The sequence below is a fragment of the Pseudophryne corroboree genome, chromosome 8 (assembly GCF_028390025.1).
Source record: "Pseudophryne corroboree isolate aPseCor3 chromosome 8, aPseCor3.hap2, whole genome shotgun sequence".
Taxonomy (NCBI): Eukaryota; Metazoa; Chordata; class Amphibia; order Anura; family Myobatrachidae; genus Pseudophryne; species Pseudophryne corroboree.
This window is the reverse complement of record NC_086451.1, coordinates 160,004,602-160,026,142: the sequence shown is the minus strand read 5'-3', so window position 1 is coordinate 160,026,142 and position 21,541 is coordinate 160,004,602. Positions and strand designations below refer to the sequence as shown.

Sequence of the window (21,541 nt, the reverse complement as noted above, 5' to 3'; positions counted from 1 at the left end):
CTATACATTACCAGATTTTCATTCCATCCATCCAGACTGGATAGATAGCCTGACAGATAATTGTGTAGTGTACGCCCAGGATAACTGTCAGTTGTGCTTTCTTTTATGACGGCACATAAATGGGTGGGCAGATCCAGAGCAAGCACTGCCCACTCATGCATAGTTGTCAACTGATGTGAAGTTCCAGGGGGCAATCTCAGTTATAAAGAAAAGTATCTGGAAATTGTCCCTAGTTTAAAAAAAAAATTAAAAAAAATTGATCAACTCCATTTATTTAGTATGATATCCCAGGTGATAGGATGCCGGCAGTCAGAACAACATACTTTATTAAATAACACATCTCAAACTACCATACCCAGGATTCAAACCTATAACCTGTTGAATTCTAATCAAACACCCTACCTATTGAGCTATTTGATCCTGCATAAAAATTGTGAACATTATATGAAGCTATTGGTACTTTGAAAAAAAAAGTATCAGCATTACAACGCAGCAGATCCATGCAGTTTGCAGCCACACACTACATGTATCTGCTCAGCCACAATGCTGATTATTTCTTCACAAAGTACAAGGTGAGCTCCAAACAGAATTCTCTAGCTTAGAATTATGCCAAACCTAGAAGTCGGGCCCCCCACCCTGGGATCCCCCAGAGGGAGGCCTGCACCGTCATGCGGCAGGCTTGTCCGTTTTGGAAGCAGGCTGATGGGCAGCCCAGGCTTGCTTCAGTCTGGGCTTGGCAGGTCTGGAAGCATGAGCTTGCTTTGGGTATGCCTGACCTTGGGTACGCTTTACCTTGAGGATGAAAGGGCCAAGGGAAAGTACTTTTAGCCTTCTGCGTGGTAGGAGTCATACTAGGTAGGCAAGCTGTTTTAGCAGTAGCCAGATCAGCTACAATCTTATTGAGGTCTTCTCCAAAGAGAGTGTCTCCCTTGAAAGGAAGCACCTCCAGGGTTTTCTTGGAATCCATATCCACCGACCAGGATCTCAACCAGCTGTATAAAGTATTACCTTGGAACTGGCTCTCCACTCCCCATTATCTGGTTATCATGGCTTCCTCCGCCAGTGTCCAGACTCGCTTGCTGAAGCTCGGCCACTTCTTCCTAGCAGCAGGCTCCTGGATCACTGGGCAGCAGAGGTGCTTGGGAGCCGGAAGGGGGCGGAGCAATCAGGCAGGCAGTTGCAGTGCTGCCCAGCTATCTGTGGTGTGAGAAGAAGCAGGGGCACCCCACCGCTGGCAGTGCTGCAGCTAGCGGTGGTGGCAGCGGCGAGGCTGCTGGGCTGGGTCTTGAAAAAGGTGGAAAGAAGGGTGTTACGGCATGGAATGTACAAACTGCGAGACCCTGCTGGTAGCGCCTTTGTCTATTTAGTAGGAAGGGCACGTAACAGCCGGAGGGCAATGGAGGAAGCCCCTTTAGGGCTGGAGCCCGGCGGCAACTGACTCCGTTGTCTCTGGCAGTTCCGCCCCTGGACTAGAGGAATGGTTAAGAACATGGCAACATTTAATGCCAAAAAATGCAAAATCATACACGTCTCAAAAATACAAAGGCTAACTATAATATTAAGGGCATTATAATGGCAAGAGGAAAGCTATCTAAGTATTACTATTTCAGGTGAGCAATGTAACAAAGCAATAGGAAAGGCAAGTCAGATGCTTGTTTGCATAGGTAAAGAACCAGTAGCAGAAAAAAGTAATACAGGTTGAGTATCCCATATCCAAATATTCCGAAATACGGAATATTCCGAAATACGGACTTTTTTGAGTGAGACTGAGATAGTGAAACCTTTGTTTTTTGATGGCTCAGTGTACACAAACTTTGTTTAATACTCAAAGTTATTAAAAATATTGTATTAAATGAACTTCAGACTGTGTGTATAAGGTGTATATGACACATAAATTAATTCTGTGAATGTACACACACTTTGTTTAATGCACAAAGTTATAAAAAATATTGGCTAAAATGACCTTCAGGCTGTGTGTATATGGTATATATGAAACATAAATGCATTCTGTGCTTAGATTTAGGTCCCATCACCATAATATCTCGTTATGGTATGCAATTATTCCAAAATACAGAAAAATCCGATATCCAAAATTCCTCTGGTCCCAAGCATTTTGGATAAGGGATACTCAACCTGTAATGCCACTGTATAGGTCCTTGGTACAGCCACATTTAGAATCCTGTGTTCAGTTCCAGAAGCCATATCTCAAGCGCCTTGAGTCCTGTTGGAGAAAGAGCACTATATAAATAAATAGTATCAAAATTTGTTTCACGGCACCCCTAGGCCAAAGTTTTTTTTATTGAGAAATTCAGAAAAAAATATAAAATTAAGTAAATTGGTTCAGTTATGTTGTGAGGGAATGGTTTTGCCAATTTAATAAAGTATAAATAATTTTAATTGGTCCTGGACCACCAAACTATGCTACCAGTGCAAGAACCCCAGTTTGGAAACTACTGCCATAAAATAAACCTTTTTTGTTTTTTTTAAACTACATGTAATACACCTTAGATATCAGTTCCTAAAAGGTTTTAAACCCTTGCATACAGTAAACTACACATATTTAAAAATCCTACACCGGGCACAAGTGCTCACGGGCCAATTTCATGGCAGTCTCGGATAGGAGGGCATTGTGGATTCACCAAGGGAATGCTGATGCTGACTCCAAGAAGCCTCTTCAAGATCGCAGGAGCAGAGTCCTCTGCTTCTGCCAAATCCACTGCATGACGCTGGGGCTCTCTTGCAGGAGCCCACACCAGTGGGGGGCACCAGGGCGGAACTACTGGCAGGGCAGGCAGTGCATTGCACTGGGGCCCCGCCGCACTCAAGGGCCCACAGCCGCCGGCATTACAATGAGTCACAATGACTCATTGTATCATGCCGCAGCCGCACACCAGCGCTCCCGTCGGGTCTGCGTCCTGCGACTCCCGCCGCCCGCCCGTCGTAACGAACAGATCAGGCCAGGGCACTACGGGCAGCAGCCGCAGCACCAGACACGCTGCCACCTCTGTAACACACGAAGAGGGAGGAGGGTCGCTTGGAGATGAGAGGAGCAGCGGCACGGGGGGGAGGAGGAGGAGGAGGGAGGTGAAGGAAGGAGCCGCAGCAGCGCTTTGTTACTGGTGGAGGCGCTGCTGCTGCCCCTCTGCTTCACTATAGGCTGTCTTCCGAGAACAGCCTATAGTGAAGCAGAGGGGCAGCAGCAGCAGCGCCTCCACCAATAACACAGCGCTGCTGCGGCTCCCTCCTCCACCTCCCTCCTCCTCCTTCTCTACTGCCCGGGAATCGTCAAGCTGCACGAGGAGCCTGAGCCAGCGGAGAGGGTAAGTATAATTCTTCTTTCTTTCTTTCTTTCTTTCTTTCTTTCTTTCTTTCTTTCTTTCTTTCTTTCTTTCTTTCTTTCTTTCTTTCTTTCTTTCTTTCTTTCTTTCTTTCTTCTCTTTCTTTGTTGGGACTGCCTGCCGCTATGTGTAAAAAGGGGGAATCTGCCTGCCGCTATGTGTAAAAAGGGGGAATCTGCCTGCCGCTATGTGTAAAAAGGGGGAATCTGCCTGCCGCTATGTGTAAAAAGGGGGAATCTGCCTGCAGCTATGTGTAAAAGGGGGGAATCTGCCTGCAGCTATGTGTTAAAAGGGGGAATCTGCCTGCAGCTATGTGTAAAAAGGGGGACTGCCTGCCGCAATGTGTAAAAAGGGGGAATCTGCCTGCCGCTATGTGTAAAAAGGGGGAATCTGCCTGCAGCTATGTGTAAAAAGGGGGACTGCCTGCCGCAATGTGTAAAAAGGGGGAATCTGCCTGCCGCAATGTGTAAAAAGGGGGAAGCTGCTTGCCGCAATGTGTAAAAAGGGGGAATCTGCTTGCCGCAATGTGTAACAAGGGGGAATCTGCCTGCCGTAATGTGTAACAAGGGGGATGCTGTCTGCCGTAATGTGTAACAAGGGCACGCTGTCTGCCATAATGTGTAACAAGGGCAAGCTGTCTGCTGTAATGTGTAACAAGGGCAAGCTGTCTGCTGTAATGTGTAAAAAGTGTACGATGTCTGCCATTATGTGTAACAAGGGCAGGCTGACTGCTGTTATGTGTAAAAAGTGTACGCTGTCTGCCGCTATGTTTAACAAGGGCAGGCTGTCTGCCGTTATGTGTAAAAAGTGTACGCTGTCTGCCGCTATGTTTAACAAGGGCAGGCTGTCTGCCGTTATGTGAAAAAAATGTACGCTGTCTGCCGCTATGTGTAACAAGGGCACACTGTCTGCCGTTGTGTAAAAAAGGGGGATGCTGTCTGCCGTAATGTGTAAAAAGGGGACGCTGTCTGCTGTAATGTGTAAAAAGAGGACGCTGTCTGCTGTAATGTGTAAAAAGAGGAATCTGTCCGCCGTAAGGTGTAAAAGGGTCTCTACCTGGTGTAGTGGTGCTACTGTGCGGCGTAATTTGAATAATGGAGACTACTGTGCACCGTTTTATGAATTGGTATTATTTTGTGGCCACACCCCTTAACCACGAAGCCACGCCACTATGTTTTTTTGCGCGCGCCTACGGCGCGCACTGCCCCTGTTTTGCATGCAGGGGTGGGGCTCCAATGCCGTTTCTTGCACACACTGCTAAAATGTCTAGTTACGGCACTGTTGCTAGGTATCCACTTCCCTGAGCAGGCCCCCCTCACCAGATCCTCTCCAGGGGTGAGGGGGTGGACTTGGATGGGATGGGATGGGGGGGGGGCCCAAGCCATTTTGTCGCACATGGGCCCACTGCTCGCTAGTTCAGCCACTGGGGGGCACGTCTAAAACTCTTCAGTCAGTTCTGGATTCATTCGGACCTGGACTCGTGGGTTTTACAAATAGTGTCCCAAGGGTACAAACTGGGGTTTCAAGAAGTTCCCCCTCACCGATTGTTCAAATCAGCCTTAGTCAGCAGGGAGAAGGTTTTTATTCAAGCCTCTTCGTGGTCCCGAAGCCGGACGGCTCAGTCAGACCAATCTTAAATCTGAAATCCCTTAATTTCTACCTAAAGAAATTCAATTTCAAGATGGAATCTCTCAGGGTAGTGATCTCCAGTCCGGGGGATAAAGGAGATTTCATGGTTTTGGTAGACATAAAGGATGCCTACTTACATGTTCCCATTTAGCCACTGCATCAAGCTACCTGAGGTTTGCAATTCAGGATTGTCATTACCAATTTCAGACGTTGCCGTTTGGTCTGTCCACGGCTCCGAGGATTTTCACCAGGGTGATGGCGGAAATGATGGTTCTCCTTCGCAAGCAAGGAGTCACAATTATCCCGTACTTGGATGATCTCCTGATAAAGGCGAGATCCCGGTACCAGTTGGTGCAAAACATCTACTCTCCCTGACAGTTCTTTAACAACATGGTTGGCTCCTAAACTTGCCAAAATCGCAGTTGGTCCTAATGACGCGGTTGTTGTTTTTGGGAGTGATACTGGACACAGAAGAGGTTTTCTTCTAGTGGAATGGCTCTGGAGATCCAGAGTCTGGTCAAACAAATTCTGAAACCAGCAAGAGTGTTAATCCATCAATGCATTCGGTTGCTGGGGAAGATGGTTGCGGCCTACGAGGCCATTCAGTTTGGCAGGCTCCATGCCAGAGTGTTCCAGTGGGACCTGTTGGACAAGTGGTCCGGATCCCACCTACACATGCACCGGAGGATAATCCTGTCTTCCAAGACCAGAATCTCACTCCATTGGTGGCTGCACAGTTCTCACCACCTAGAGGGGCGATGGTTTGGGATCCAGGACGGGATCCTAGGGACCACGGATGCAACCCTCCGAGGCTGGGGAGCAGTCACACAGGGGGAAAACATCCAAGGAAGATGGTCAAGTCAGGAAAGTTGTCTCCACATAAATGTTCTGGAGTTAAGGGCCATTTAATAACTGCAGACACAGTACGCACTGGGACGGGTGCCCAGCATCCTCTACGGAATAAGAGAAAAGGATTTACCAGTAGGTATTAAAATCCTATTTTCTCTAACGTCCTAGAGGATGCTGGGGACTCCGTAAGGACCATGGGGATAGACGGGCTCCGCAGGAGACATGGGCACTTTAAGAAAGACTTTAGTTCTGGGTGTGCACTGGCTCCTCCCTCTATGCCCCTCCTCCAGACCTCAGTTTGATACTGTGCCCAGTGGAGACTGGGTGCTTTTCAGGAGCTCTCCTGAGCTTTCTGACAGAAAGTATTTTGTTAGGTTTTTAATTTTCAGGGAGCACTGCTGGCAACAGACTCCCTCATCGAGGGACTGAGGGGAGAGAAGAAGCCCTACTCTCTGAGTTGCAAGGTCCTGCTTCTTAGGCTACTGGACACCATTAGCTCCAGAGGGATTGGTACGCAGGATCTCACCCTCGCCGTCCGTCCCAGAGCCGCGCCGCCGACCCCCTCGCAGAGCCGGAAGATAGAAGCCGGGTGAGTATGAGAAGAAAAGAAGACTTCAGAGGCGGCAGAAGACTTCATGATCTTCACTGAGGTAACGCACAGCACTGCAGCTGTGTGCCTTTGCTCCCATACACCTCACATACTCCGGTCACTGTAAGGGTGCAGGGCGCAGGGGGGGCGCCCTGGGCAGCAATATAAACCTCTTTCGCAAAAATATAACATATATACAGCTGGGCACTGTATAAATGTATGAGCCCCCACCAATTTTACAGTTTAAGCGGGACAGAAGCCCGCCTCCGAGGGGGCGGGGCTTCTCCCTCAGCACTCACCAGCGCCATTTTTTCTCCACAGCACCGCTGAGAGGAAGCTCCCCGGACTCTACCCTGCTTATACCACGTTAGACAAGAAGGTTGAAAAGAGGGGGGGGGGGGGTGGCACATAATTCGCAAATTACATACAGCAGCACTACTGGGCAAACATTAAGTTACTGTTTTATTCCTGGGTTATATAGCGCTGGGGTGTGTGCTGGCATACTCCCTCTCTGTCTCTCCAAAGGGCCTTGTGGGGAAACTGTCTTCAGAAAAAGCATTCCCTGTGTGTGTGGTGTGTCGGTACACGTGTGTCGACATGTCTGAGGAAGAAGGCTATATTAGAGAGGAGCGGGAGCAAATGAATGTGGTGTCTCCGCCGACAGCTGATTGGATGGATATGTGGAATGTTTTAAATGCTAGTGTAAACTCATTGCACAAAAGATTAGACAAGGCAGAAGCTTTGGGACAGTCAGGGTCTCAACCCATGCCTGATCCTATGTTGCAGGGACTGTCAGGGTCTCATAAGCGCCCACTATCCCAGTTTGTTGACACAGATACCGACACGGATTCTGACTCCAGTGTCGATTACGATGATGCAAAGTTACAGCCAAAATTGGCAAAATCCATTCGATTTATGATTATGGCAATAAAAGATGTTTTGCACATCACAGAGTAACCCCCTGTCGCTGACAAGAGGGTACATATGTACAAGGGAAAGAAGTCTGAGGTAACCTTTCCCCCCTCACACGAGCTGAACGAGTTATGTAAAAAAGCTTGGAAATCTCCAGATAAAAGACTGCAGATTTCCAAAAGGAATCTTATGGCGTATCCTTTCCCATCAACGGATAGGTTACGATGGGAATCCTCCCCTAGGGTGGACAAAGCATTAACACGCTTATCCAAGAAGGTAGCCCTCCCGTCCCAGGATACGGCTACCCTCAAAGAATGTGCTGACCGCAAACAGGAGATTACCCTGAAGTCCATTTATACACATTCAGGTACCTTACTCAGACCGGCAATTGTGTCGACCTGGGTGTGTAGTGCTGTAGCGGCATGGACAAATGCCTTATCTGAGGGGATGGATAGCCTAGACAAGGATACTATTTTATTGACCCTGGGGCATATAAGAGATGCTGTCCTATATATGTGTGTATGCAAACTACCGGTGGTGCTGCAGGGCCCACACCCTTTTACTTGTCTTGTAGAGCCCAGCTGCTGCAAGAAATCAGCTTGAATGCTTCAGGGGCTTGGGCATGGCCAACATGAGCCCCACACCGAAGGAGGGTGGGGGTGTTTAATGCAAACTTGGGGTTATCCAAGCGCCGCAAAAGACCGCCATGCCCCGCATGCCCCTTTTCTCTTTTCATATACAGATGAGGGTTCCAGCCAACTTTGGCCCACTGCTTGGATGACATCACTGAATGCAAATCCGTCTGCTGCAGACCTTCCCCCAGGAATGCTTGCAATAGTTGTTGCATATGGTTTAATGTCTGAGGGTGCTTCAGTATTAGGCAGCCTTCCGCCCTCCCATGTTCATCTGAAAAGATGTGGTCTCCCTGCAGTTGTTGTCCCCAGACGAGAGTTCCCTTGTGCTTCCTCAGTTAAATCTCCTTAACTTGACGAGGGTGTGCCCGAGCAGCCGCCCTCCCCAGCCCTTTCCCAACACATACTTATCTTGCATATGAGATCTCTTGATCATGAAGATAGTTCTCACAGGTTGAGGTTCATCCTGGCCCCGCTCCCCGCTGGAGAGCGCTGATGAGGACAGCAGCGGGGTGAGTATGTGTGGCCAGAGACCTCCCTTCCCATGTGCAGGCCTGCAGAGTGTGCCGCGAAGTATGGGGCATGTGACACTCTCCCTCCCTGGGGCTCTTCCAGATGTAGCTCCTCAGCAGTATTTTTCCCGGGCTGCGCGGCGCTCTCCCCGACTGGCATCCGCCCTGGAACACTGCCTTCCTCAACGCAACATCAGCAGGGGGCCCGGGCCTCATCACCTTCCCAGGTCTTTCTCATGTATGTATCATGTATGTGAGTGTGATATATGTATGAATTATATATGTTTGTGATATATATATCTATGTATCTATCTATCTATCTATCTATCGTATGTGTGTGTATATATGTATCTATCTTGTATGTATGTGTTCTATCTATCTATCTATCTATCGTGTGTGTGATATATGTATGTATCTATCATGTATGTGTTATATGTATGTATCACACCTTCCTCTATACATATACATATACATACATACATACACACACCTATATCTGTACGTACACTGACATACACACACCAACATCTATACATAAACACGCTGACCCCTAAACGTACACCAACGTACCCACATGTGAATCTATACATACATGTGCTGACACCTGGACATACACTGATGTACCCACACCTAACATCTATACATACACATGCTAACAACTGGACGTATACAGACGTACCCACATTTGCATCCATGCATATATAGATGTAGGTGTGTGTACGTCAGTGTACGTCCAGGTGTCAACGCGTGTATGTATAGATGCAGGTGTGGGTACGTCTGTGTATGTCCAGGTGTCAGAATGTGTATGTATAGATGCAGGTGTGGGAACGTCAGTGTAGGTTCAGGTGTCAGCGCGTGTATGTATAGATGCAGGTGCTTGTATGTCCAGATGTCAGTGCATGTATGTATAGATGCAAGTGTGGGTACGTCGGTGTATGTCCATTTGTCAGCGCGTGTATATATAGATGCAGGTGCTTGTATGTTGGTGTATGTCCAGGTGTCAGCATGTGTATGTATAGATGCAGGTGTGGGAATGTTGGTGTATGTCCAGGTGTCAGGGCGTGTATGTATGGATATTAGGTGTGGGTACATCAGTGTATGCCCAGGTGTTAGCGCATGTATGTATAGATGCATGGTATCTCCTATGCAAAATAAGTATGACTTGGGATAGAGCTGGGGAGGGCCGCTGCTCAGGCACATCTCTGTCAAGTAAAGGAGATTCAACTGAGGCAGCACAAGGGAACTCTCATCTGGGGACAACAACTGCAGGGAGAACACATATTTTCAGATGAACATGGGAGGGCAGAAGGCTGCCTAATACTGAAGCACCCCCAAACAACAAACCAAATGCAACAACTAGTGCAAGCATTCCTGGGGGAAGGCCTGCAGCAGATGGATTTGCATATGGTGATGTCATCCAAGCAGTGGGTCAAAGTTGGCTTCAACCCTCGTCTGCATATGAAAAGAGAAAAGGGGCGTGCAGGGCATGGCGGCCTTTTGCGGCGCTTGGATGACCCCTAGTTCGCATTAAACACCTCCACCCTCCTTCGGTGTGGGGCTATGCCCCAGCCCCTGAAGCATTCAAGCTGATTTCTTGCAGCAGCTGGGCACTGTAACAGCTCCAGAGCTGCTCTGTAAGGCAAGTAAAAGGGTGTGGGCCCTGCAGCACTACCTGTAGTTTGCATTGTGCGTTGGAAGGCACAAAGTAAGCAGACGGGAGAAGTCAGGATAGTGCGCAAGGGCATAGAAGGGAGCAACTCAAGAAAAGAGAAGTGGAAACAGACAGCAAACTAGGCTGGAGAGAGACCTGAGACAAAGAGATCTGAATTATACGAGAGCCGACCAGGGGAAACACAAATTATGCAGTCAAGTGTCCAACATTTGGGGAAACCGCAGGAGCAGCACACCCAGAGTGCAATGGGTGAGCCTTGCCCTGGGAGAAGCACCTTCATGATCATAGTATCTCACCTGGCAGGTAAGTAGGAGTTGGGCTAGAGCTGGGGAGGGTCGCTGCTCGGGCACCCCCCTGTCAAGTGAAGGAGATCCAACTGAGGCAGCACATGGAAACTCTCGAAAGAAGAACAAGGCTAGAGGAAGATCTGAGACAAATAAATCTGACTTTTACCAGAGCTGACCAGAGGAAAGCACAAACACAGTCCCCCACTACCACAAATAATGCAGTCGAGTTTCCCACATTTGGGGAAATCACAGGGGTCAGCATACCCAGAATGCAATGAATGAACCTCACCCTGGGAGAACAATCTTCATGACCATGGTATCTCCTATGCAAAATAAGTATGATTTGGGATAGGGCTGGGGAGGGCCGCTGCTCAGGCACATCTCTGTCAAGAATTTATAAAGTCTATACATATATATAACCAAATGTCAATATATATATATATAGAACCCAGCGCTCCTATCAAAACGTATCTATTTCACCAATTTGTTGCTTATTTAATCTTTATACATCTATTAATTTTCACCATATATTATAAAATGCTGCTCCCATAGGTAGTACTGTTCTACCAATAATAAACCAAATTTTAAAGATAATCACACTTGTTATCAATGGAGCGCAAAAAATAAAATGTACAAGCTCTTTATTTTTAAAAAATATATATAGACAGAAGAAACCCACATTCAATAAAATACAATGGAGTCAACATATATAGGCACCACTATCCATATCTAAATGTAATCAGGATCTATTTCATATTGCCCTTGATGACAACGGAATGTTTATTAAAGTGTCCAAAAAATCCTCCTGGATACAGCTGTTGTAATTTAATCGTTACTTTCCAATTGTAATTGATACATTAAATTCCTTCTTGTGGATGAACAGCAACAGTTGTAACCAACGCCTCTTATTTACTGCAGTTAAAGTTCATATGTAACTCACGTGAGTAATGAAAGAAAACAGGGGGAGAGCGCTGTGATGGTTGGTGAAACACAGCGGTATGCTACGACCCCCGTTAACCGTGGCTGGATCTTATTGGCACTCGCGGTCGGGATATTTCTCCCTGCCGTGGGGTAGAGACCTCCTTTTGCTCGGTCTCAAATTGCTTTTTCCCCTTCACCGCTGTCTTTACATCAGACGTCCGCCGTGATGTAGCTCGTTCATGAACGGGCTTATATCTCAGCAATCAGAGTGTCCGGTAATCACCTTCCTTACGCGTTTCTCCGCTGTTATCCAAGAGCGGTTTCGTCAGAGGATACATCAGCAGCCTAGCAGGCTCTTTTTAAAATGCACCGGACCAATAGCATTACTAATTAGTTGATTGGATACATACATGTACTAATTGGATGCATACATGTAATGACCCACATATGGAACAACTTTCTAATTGCAATTGCACATATAAAGGCATTTCATAATATAAAAATAAGCAACATGGTGATTAAAAATAATAATAAAATAAGCAACAAGGTGGTTTAAAAAATAACAGAAAATATATAATCTATATACAGATTAACCTATAATCTTTCAATCAATACCTCATATCTATAATCACATATACATAATTCAGAGACTCAGCACTAAGGATCCCCATTTACTTATATAAAACCTTTTAGGGTAACATAAATCCATTTCACTACTAAAGCAGTTCTTGTGGCGCAGGGGAAACATCAAATGCACTCTATGCAGCTAGTCCCATGTTCGAATCCAACCCGCTCAGCTTAACATCCATATTATTTATTTACTTTTAATGGGATCATTCTATCAATTCATTTTTACCTTTAATTTTTGTTAATATTATTTCTATATTTCATTATTTTAACCCCTGGAATAATTACATTGCTGTTTAAACAACAAAAAGAAATGAAGAAAAAATAAATATTAAACAGACAATTTAAGGATTCGAAGATTTAAATATTTAAAGATTTTAAAATTTAAAACAGGGAGGGGGGGGGAGGGGGGCCTTTTGGGAGAAGGAGGGAAAAAAAAAATAGAAAAAAAATATATATATATAGAACCAAGAGAAAGTGTAAAAAGAGGATGGAGGAAGAAATCTGATGTTCATCATTACTAGTGGATTTTACTAAAGAACTTTAAAGGAACACACACAACAGGATTATACAGTTTCATCCTAAGAGGAAAGCTGTTTCCAAAATAGCTACTTCTAATAATTTTGTTTATTTATTAAACATACAATAAATGGATATTCAATAAATAATATATTAGGTAAATCAATAGATAAAATCTTCAGAGACTGCCAATGTTGTTCAGTTCGATGCTCTCATTCAGACCATCAGGTGTAAGGGTACCCAAAGAAAAAATCCAAAATGCCTCCCTTGTCAAGTAAAGGAGATTCAACTGAGGCAGCACAAGGGAACTCTCATCTGGGGACAACAATTGCAGGGAGAACACATATTTTCAGATGAACATGGGAGGGCAGAAGGCTGCCTAATACTGAAGCACCCCCAAACAACAAACCAAATGCAACAACTAGTACAAGCATTCCTGGGGGAAGGCCTGCAGCAGATGGATTTGCATATGGTGATGTCATCCAAGCAGTGGGTCAAAGTTGGCTTCAACCCTCGTCTGCATATGAAAAGAGAAAAGGGGCGTGCAGGGCATGGCGGCCTTTTGCGGCGCTTGGATGACCCCTAGTTCGCATTAAACACCTCCACCCTACTTCGGTGTGGGGTTCATGTTGGCTATGCCCCAGCCCCTGAAGCATTCAAGCTGATTACTTGCAGCAGCTGGGCACTGTAATAGCTCCAGAGCTGCTCTGTAAGGCAACTAAAAGGGTGTGGGCCCTGCAGCACTACCTGTAGTTCGCATTGTGCGTTGGAAGGCACAAAGTAAGCAGACGGGAGAAGTCAAGATAGTGCGCAAGGGCATAGAAGGTAGTGGCTCAAGAAAAGAGAAGTGTAAACAGACAGCAAACTAGGCTGGAGAGAGACATGAGACAAAGAGATCTGAATTATACGAGAGCCGACCAGGGGAAACACAAATTATGCAGTCAAGTTTCCCACATTTGGGGATATCGCAGGAGCAGCACACCCAGAGTGCAATTGGTGAGCCTTGCCCTGGGAGAAGCACCTTCATGATCATAGTATCTCACCTGGCAGGTAAGTAGGAGTTGGGCTAGAGCTGGGGAGGGTCGCTGCTCGGGCACCCCCCTGTCAAGTTAAGGAGATCCAACTGAGGCAGCACAAGGGAACTCTCGAAAGAAGAACAAGGCTAGAGGAAGATCTGAGACAAAGAAATCTGACTTTTACCAGAGCTGACCAGAGGAAAGCACAAACACAGTCCCCCACTACCACAAATAATGCTGTCAAGTTTACCACATTTGGGGAAATAACAGGGGTCAGCATACCCAGAATGCAATGAATGAACCTCACCCTGGGAGAACAATCTTCATGACCATGGTATCTCCTATGCAAAATAAGTATGATTTGGGATAGGGCTGGAGAGGGCCGCTGCTCAGGCACATCTCTGTCAAGTAAAGGAGATTCAACTGAGGCAGCACAAGGGAACTCTCATCTGGGGACAACAACTGCAGGAGGTACACATATTTTCAGATGAACATGGGAGGGCAGAAGGCTGCCTAATACTGAAGCACCCCCAAACAACAAACCAAATGCAACAACTAGTGCAAGCATTCCTGGGGGAAGGCCTGCAGCAGATGGATTTGCATATGGTGATGTCATCCAAGCAGTGGATCAAAGTTGGCTTCAACCCTCGTCTGCATATGAAAAGATAAAATTGGCATGCAGGGCATGGCGGCCTTTTGCGGTGCTTGGATGACCCCTAGTTCGCATTAAACACCTCCACCCTCCTTCGGTGTGGGGCTCATGATGGCTATGCCCCAGCCCCTGAAGCATTCAAGCTGATTTCTTGCAGCAGCTGGGCACTGTAACAGCTCCAGAGCTGCTCTGTAAGGCAAGTAAAAGGGTGTGGGCCCTGCAGCACTACCTGTAGTTTGCATTGTGCGTTGGAAGGCACAAAGTAAGCAGACGGGAGAAGTCAGGATAGTGCGCAAGGGCATAGAAGGGAGCAACTCAAGAAAAGAGAAGTGTAAACAGACAGCAAATTAGGCTGGAGAGAGACCTGAGACAAAGAGATCTGAATTATACGAGAGCAGACCAGGTGAAACACAAATTATGCAGTCAAGTGTCCAACATTTGGGGAAACCGCAGGAGTAGCACACCCAGAGTGCAATGGGTGAGCCTTGCCCTGGGAGAACAATCTTCATGACCATGGTATCTCCTATGCAAAATAAGTATGATTTGGGATAGGGCTGGGGAGGGCCGCTGCTCAGGCACATCTCTGTCAAGTAAAGGCGATTCAACTGAGGCAGCACAAGGGAACTCTCATCTTGGGACAACAATTGCAGGGAGAACACATATTTTCAGATGAACATGGGAGGGCAGAAGGCTGCCTAATACTGAAGCACCCCCAAACAACAAACCAAATGCAACAACTAGTGCAAGCATTCCTGGGGAAGGCCTGCAGTAGATGGATTTGCATATGGTGATGTCATCCAAGCAGTGGGTCAAAGTTGGCTTCAACCCTCGTCTGCATATGAAAAGAAAAAAGGGATGTGCAGGGAATGGCGGCCTTTTGCGGCGCTTGGATGACCCCTAATTCGCATTAAACATCTCCACCCTCCTTCGGTGTGGGGCTCATGTTGGCTATGCCCCAGCCCCTGAAGCATTCAAGCTGATTTCTTGCAGCAGCTGGGCACTGTAACAGCTCCAGAGCTGCTCTGTAAAGCATGTAAAAGGGTGTGGGCCCTGCAGCACTACCTGTAGTTTGCATTGTGCGTTGGAAGGCACAAAGTAAGCAGACAGGAGAGGTCAGAATAGTGCGCAAGGGCATAGAAGGGAGCGGCTCAAGAAAAGAGAATTGGAAACAGACAGCAAACTAGGCTGGAGAGAGACCTGAGACAAAGAGATCTGAATTATACGAGAGCCGACCAGGGGAAACACAAATTATGCAGTCAAGTTTCCCACATTTGGGGAAATCACAGGGGCAGCACACCCAGAGTGCAATGGGTGAGCCTTGCCCTGGGAGAAGCACCTACATGATCATAGTATCTCACCTGGCAGGTAAGTAGGAGTTGGGCTAGAGCTGGGGAGGGTCGCAGCTCGGGCACCCCCCTGTCAAGTGAAGGAGATCCAACTGAGTCAGCACAAGGGAACTCTCGAAAGAAGAACAAGGCTAGAGGAAGATCTGAGACAAAGAAATCTGACTTTTACCAGAGCTGACCAGAGGAAAGCACAAACACAGTCCCCCACTACCACAAATAATGCAGCCAAGTTTCCCACATTTGGGGAAATCACAGGGGTCAGCATACCCAGAATGCAATGAATGAACCTCAACCTGGGAGAACAATCTTCATGACCATGGTATCTCCTATGCAAAATAAGTATGATTTGGGATAGAGCTGGGGAGGGCCGCTGCTCAGGCACATCTCTGTCAAGTAAAGGAGATTCAACTGAGGCAGCACAAGGGAACTCTCATCTGGGGACAACAACTGCAGGGAGAACACATATTTTCAGATGAACATGGGAGGGCAGAAGGCTGCCTAATACTGAAGCACCCCCAAACAACAGACCAAATGCAACAACTAGTGCAAGCATTCCTGGGGGAAGGCCTGCAGCAGATGGATTTGCATATGGTGATGTCATCCAAGCAGTGGGTCAAAGTTGGCTTCAACCCTCGTCTGCATATGAAAAGAAAAAAGGGATGTGCAGGGCATGGCGGCCTTTTGCGGCGCTTGGATGACCCCTAATTCACATTAAACACCTCCACCCTCCTTCGGTGTGGGGCTCATGTTGGCTATGCCCCAGCCCCTGAAGCATTCAAGCTGATTTCTTGCAGCAGCTGGGCACTGTAACAGCTCCAGAGCTGCTCTGTAAAGCATGTAAAAGGGTGTGGGCCCTGCAGCACTACCTGTAGTTTGCATTGACGTTGGAAGGCACAAAGTAAGCAGACAGGAGAGGTCATAATAGTGCGCAAGGGCATAGAAGGTAGCGGCTCAAGAAAAGAGAAGTGGAAACAGACAGCAAACTAGGCTGGAGAGAGACCTGAGACAAAGAGATCTGAATTATACGAGAGCCGACCAGGGGAAACACAAATTATGCAGTCAAGTTTCCCACATTTGAGGAAATCGCAAGAGCAGCACACCCAGAGTGCAATGGGTGAGCCTTGCCCTGGGAGAAGCACCTTCATGATCATAGTATCTCACCTGGCAGGTAAGTAGGAGTTGGGCTAGAGCTGGGTAGGGTCGCTGCTCGGGCACTTCCCTGTCAAGTGAAGGAGATCCAACTGAGTCAGCACAAGGGTACTCTCGAAAGAAGAACAAGGCTAGAGGAAGATCTGAGACAAATAAATCTGACTTTTACCAGAGCTGACCAGAGGAAAGCACAAACACAGTCCCCCACTACCACAAATAATGAAGTCGAGTTTCCCACATTTGGGGAATTCACAGGGGTCAGCATACCCAGAATGCAATGAATGAATCTCACCCTGGGATAACAGTCTTCATTACCATGATATCTCCTATGCAAAATAAGTATGATTTGGGATAGGGCTGGGGAGGGCCGCTGCTCAGGCACATCTCTGTCAAGTAAAGGAGATTCAACTGAGGCAGCACAAGGGAACTCTCATCTGGGGACAACAACTGCAGGGAGAACACATATTTTCAGATGAACATGGGAGGGCAGAAGGCTGCCTAATACTGAAGCACCCCCAAACAACAAACCAAATGCAACAACTAGTACAAGCATTCCTGGGGGAAGGTCTGCAGAAGACGGATTTGCATACAGTGATGTCATCCAAGCAGTGGGCCAAAGTTGGCTGGAACCCTCATCTGCATATGAAAAGAGAAAAGGGGTATGCAGTGAATGGCGGCCTTTTGCGGCGCTTGGATGACCCTTAGTTCGCATTAAACACCCCCACCCTCCTTCGGTGTGGGGCTCATGTTGGCAATGCCCCAGCCCCTGAAGCATTCAAGCTGATTTCTTGCAGCAGCTTGGCACTGTAACAGCTCCAGAGCTGCTCTGTAATGCAAGTAAAAGTTTGTGGGCCCTGCAGCACTACCTGTAGTTTGCATTGTGCATTGGAAGGCACAAAGTAAGCAGACAGGAGGAGAAGTCAGGATAGTGCACAAGGGTATAGAAGGGTGGGGCTCAAAAAAAAAGAAGTGGAAACAGACTGCAAACTAGGCTGGAGAGAGACCTGAGACAAAGAGATCTGAATTATATGAAAGCCGACCAGTGGAAACACAAATTATGCAGTCAAGTTTCCCACATTTGGGGAAATCACAGGGGCAGCACACCCAGAGTGCAATGGGTGAGCCTTGCCCTGGGAGAAGCACCTTCATGATCATAGTATCTCACCTGGCAGGTAAGTAGGAGTTGGGCTAGAGCTGGGGAGGGTCGCTGCTTGGGCACCCCCCTGTCAAGTAAAGGAGATCCAACTGAGGCAGCACAAGGGAACTCTCGAAAGAAGAACAAGGCTAGAGGAAGATCTGAGACAAATAAATCTGACTTTTACCAGAGCTGACCAGAGGAAAGCACAAACACAGTCCCCCACTACCACAAATAATGAAGTCGAGTTTCCCACATTTGGGGAAATCACAGGGGTCAGCATACCCAGAATGCAATGAATGAACCTCACCCTGGGATAACAGTCTTCATTACCATGATATCTCCTATGCAAAATAAGTATGATTTGGGATAGGGCTGGGGAGGGCCGCTGCTCAGGCACATCTCTGTCAAGTAAAGGAGATTCAACTGAGGCAGCACAAGGGAACTCTCATCTGGGGACAACAACTGCAGGGAGAACACATATTTTCAGATGAACATGGGAGGGCAGAAGGCTGCCTAATACTGAAGCACCCCCAAACAACAAACCAAATGCAACAACTAGTACAAGCATTCCTGGGGGAAGGTCTGCAGAAGACGGATTTGCATACAGTGATGTCATCCAAGCAGTGGGCCAAAGTTGGCTGGAACCCTCATCTGCATATGAAAAGAGAAAAGGGGTATGCAGTGAATGGCGGCCTTTTGCGGCGCTTGGATGACCCTTAGTTCGCATTAAACACCCCCACCCTCCTTCGGTGTGGGGCTCATGTTGGCAATGCCCCAGCCCCTGAAGCATTCAAGCTGATTTCTTGCAGCAGCTTGGCACTGTAACAGCTCCAGAGCTGCTCTGTAATGCAAGTAAAAGTTTGTGGGCCCTGCAGCACTACCTGTAGTTTGCATTGTGCATTGGAAGGCACAAAGTAAGCAGACAGGAGGAGAAGTCAGGATAGTGCACAAGGGTATAGAAGGGAGGGGCTCAAAAAAAAAGAAGTGGAAACAGACTGCAAACTAGGCTGGAGAGAGACCTGAGACAAAGAGATCTGAATTATATGAGAGCCGACCAGTGGAAACACAAATTATGCAGTCAAGTTTCCCACATTTGGGGAAATCACAGGGGCAGCACACCCAGAGTGCAATGGGTGAGCCTTGCCCTGGGAGAAGCACCTTCATGATCATAGTATCTCACCTGGCAGGTAAGTAGGAGTTGGGCTAGAGCTGGGGAGGGTCGCTGCTTGGGCACCCCCCTGTCAAGTAAAGGAGATCCAACTGAGGCAGCACAAGGGAACTCTCGAAAGAAGAACAAGGCTAGAGGAAGATCTGAGACAAAGAAATCTGACTTTTACCAGAGCTGACCAGAGGAAAGCACAAACACAGTCCCCCACTACCACAAATAATGCAGTCAAGTTTCCCACATTTGGGGAAATCACAGGGGTCAGCATACCCAGAATGCAATGAATGAACCTCACCCTGGGAGAACAATCTTCATGACCATGGTATCTCCTATGCAAAATAAGTATGATTTAGGATAGGGCTGGGGAGGGCCGCTGCTCAGGCACATCTCTGTCAAGTAAAGAAGATTCAACTGAGGCAGCACAAGGGAACTCTCATCTGGGGACAACAACTGCAGGGAGAACACATATTTTCAGATGAACATGGGAGGGCAGAAGGCTGCCTAATACTGAAGCACCCCCAAACAACAAACCAAATGCAACAACTAGTGCAAGCATTCCTGGGGGAAGGCCTGCAGCAGATGGATTTGCATATGGTGATATCATCCAAGCAGTGGGTCAAAGTTGGCTTCAACCCTCGTCTGCATATGAAAAGAGAAAAGGGGCGTGCAGGGCATGGCGGCCTTTTGCGGTGCTTGGATGACCCCTAGTTCGCATTAAACACCTCCACCCTCCTTCGGTGTGGGGCTCATGTTGGCTATGCCCCAGCCCCTGAAGCATTCAAGCTGATTTCTTGCAGAAGCTGGGCACTGTAACAGCTCCAGAGCTGCTCTGTATGGCAAGTAAAAGGGTGTGGGCCCTGCAGCACTACCTGTAGTTCGCATTGTGCGTTGGAAGGCACAAAGTAAGCAGATGGGAGAAGTCAGGATAGTGCGCTAGGGCATAGAAGGGAGCGGCTCAAGAAAAGAGAAGTGGAAACAGACAGCAAACTAGGCTGGAGAGCTCTTCTGTCTATATTTTGCAAACCTGCTCTTGTCCTCTCCAGCTGCTCCATGTAGATTTGACGTCTGGAAAGGTGCAAAACCCACTGACAAGCAGGCACACTCCTGCATGAGTTTTCTCTCTCACTAGCTGGATGATACACAATCATTTGCATGTGCTCCACCTCCGACACACCACCCACCCAACCACCCAGTGACCAGAGCCACCCACAAGCCAACTGGCTCCGTGATTTAATTTGCACAGTGTAGTCATCCAGGCAGCATGTCCTTCTCAATGGAAGGATCTCTGGTTCCATGGAATCTTCCACATTGGAATGCTGCGGAATAAAAAGGATTTAAATATTCAGCTTGCTAGCATTCAATGTACCTGCGGCTTGGCTTTAGCACATGGGTCTTCATCCTGTGGCCCTCCAGCTGCTGTGAAACTACACATCCCAGCATGCCCTGCCACAGTTTTGCTATTAAGGTATGTTAAAACTGAGGCAGGGCATGCTGGGATGTGTAGTTCCACAGCAGCTGGAGGGTCGCAGGTTGAAGACCCATGTTCTAGCATGCCTGTTCTATGATGCATGTACCGTGATGTCACAATCAGCTTGAAATGGGGTGTCTAGCAGGCATTTGCCGATAGCCACTTGAGGGAGATGCAGCATATCGGAGGTCTTCGATGCCTTTCCAGCAAATGCACACCACCTGCTGCTGGTCTGGACACAAAACAATGCCCACAATCGAAGTCCCAAAATGCCCAACTACAGGATTCATGTAAGTAGTGAATTTAGGAATGAATTTAGAAGTAGGAAATTAAGTTAGTTCACAAGTACATTCAAATTCAGATCTAAAGTCTAGGTAGGCCTCACGTCCTGGCAGCCCCCAGCACTTAAAAATGCCTTGATTAGAGGTAGAGAATTAAATGTAGATAAAAAGTAGACACAAAATAAGACTCCACAGAGCAGTTATCAGGTGTCTTTATCAATTGTTGCATTTAAAAAATCAAGCAATTAGGGAACACAATGTTGCAACAATGTAACCCTATTTGCAAAATAGTACTAAATAAGTTTGTCGATGTAAGACATTTGCAAAGGCGCATCCAAAACACGCTGGAAAATGCAACTGAATCTGTTTTTGGAGGCTAGAATAGGAAATGTGCATCGGTCCTACAAGTACTGAAAGCTCTTCTACCATCTCCCTTTTCTGAAAAGCCATTTAATATATGGTTTCCAGATAGGGGACATATCAGATATTGCCTTTCAAAAGCAGCAAATATCATACCACTTCTATTGCCATCAAAGATAAACATTGATTGTTTTCAGATATTGGATTGAAAAAGCAGTCTTTATTGACATAAAGAAGCAAAAAAACATACATAAACATTACACACATAAGTACTGTGTTGCAGCACAGCCAAAACACAATACAAATGCTGTCGGTATAGTACAGTTCAAGAACTACAGCACAGGCCAGCCTACACTATAAATCATGAACTGCACTATACATTTAAACTATACAATAATACAACAGTTAATAAGGCTATGTGTGTGGAGTGTAAGAGGGTGAGGGAATCACAAGACCAAAGCTTTATTGTAACACAGACA

General features: G+C 47.0%; 12 non-coding genes and 1 pseudogene across 12 annotated transcripts; all 13 read right to left on the bottom strand.

Annotated features, from left to right (window-relative positions):
- Positions 1–10,281: 10,281 nt before the first annotated feature.
- Positions 10,282–10,444, bottom strand: LOC134952855 (U1 spliceosomal RNA). Its single transcript, XR_010185241.1, has one exon. It is a non-coding gene; the product is annotated as a U1 spliceosomal RNA (small nuclear RNA).
- Positions 10,445–10,596: 152 nt separating this feature from the next.
- On the bottom strand, positions 10,597–10,760 carry LOC134950307 (U1 spliceosomal RNA). The gene has a single exon (XR_010183248.1). It is a non-coding gene; the product is annotated as a U1 spliceosomal RNA (small nuclear RNA).
- A 2,622-nt stretch (positions 10,761–13,382) lies between these two features.
- LOC134952944 (U1 spliceosomal RNA) lies at positions 13,383–13,545 on the bottom strand. Its single transcript, XR_010185310.1, has one exon. It is a non-coding gene; the product is annotated as a U1 spliceosomal RNA (small nuclear RNA).
- A 152-nt stretch (positions 13,546–13,697) lies between these two features.
- Positions 13,698–13,861, bottom strand: LOC134951213 (U1 spliceosomal RNA). Its single transcript, XR_010183995.1, has one exon. It is a non-coding gene; the product is annotated as a U1 spliceosomal RNA (small nuclear RNA).
- A 671-nt stretch (positions 13,862–14,532) lies between these two features.
- Positions 14,533–14,695, bottom strand: LOC134952760 (U1 spliceosomal RNA). The gene has a single exon (XR_010185192.1). It is a non-coding gene; the product is annotated as a U1 spliceosomal RNA (small nuclear RNA).
- Positions 14,696–15,365: 670 nt separating this feature from the next.
- Positions 15,366–15,528, bottom strand: LOC134952501 (U1 spliceosomal RNA). The gene has a single exon (XR_010185010.1). It is a non-coding gene; the product is annotated as a U1 spliceosomal RNA (small nuclear RNA).
- A 152-nt stretch (positions 15,529–15,680) lies between these two features.
- LOC134951420 (U1 spliceosomal RNA) lies at positions 15,681–15,844 on the bottom strand. The gene has a single exon (XR_010184164.1). It is a non-coding gene; the product is annotated as a U1 spliceosomal RNA (small nuclear RNA).
- Positions 15,845–16,514: 670 nt separating this feature from the next.
- Positions 16,515–16,677, bottom strand: LOC134952490 (U1 spliceosomal RNA). Its single transcript, XR_010185001.1, has one exon. It is a non-coding gene; the product is annotated as a U1 spliceosomal RNA (small nuclear RNA).
- Positions 16,678–16,829: 152 nt separating this feature from the next.
- On the bottom strand, positions 16,830–16,993 carry LOC134952347 (U1 spliceosomal RNA). Its single transcript, XR_010184893.1, has one exon. It is a non-coding gene; the product is annotated as a U1 spliceosomal RNA (small nuclear RNA).
- Positions 16,994–17,667: 674 nt separating this feature from the next.
- On the bottom strand, positions 17,668–17,830 carry LOC134952184 (U1 spliceosomal RNA). Its single transcript, XR_010184762.1, has one exon. It is a non-coding gene; the product is annotated as a U1 spliceosomal RNA (small nuclear RNA).
- Positions 17,831–17,982: 152 nt separating this feature from the next.
- LOC134951848 (U1 spliceosomal RNA) lies at positions 17,983–18,146 on the bottom strand. The gene has a single exon (XR_010184511.1). It is a non-coding gene; the product is annotated as a U1 spliceosomal RNA (small nuclear RNA).
- Positions 18,147–18,847: 701 nt separating this feature from the next.
- LOC134952393 (U1 spliceosomal RNA) lies at positions 18,848–18,983 on the bottom strand (annotated as a pseudogene).
- Positions 18,984–19,135: 152 nt separating this feature from the next.
- Positions 19,136–19,299, bottom strand: LOC134950465 (U1 spliceosomal RNA). The gene has a single exon (XR_010183380.1). It is a non-coding gene; the product is annotated as a U1 spliceosomal RNA (small nuclear RNA).
- Between the last annotated feature and the right edge of the window lie 2,242 nt (positions 19,300–21,541).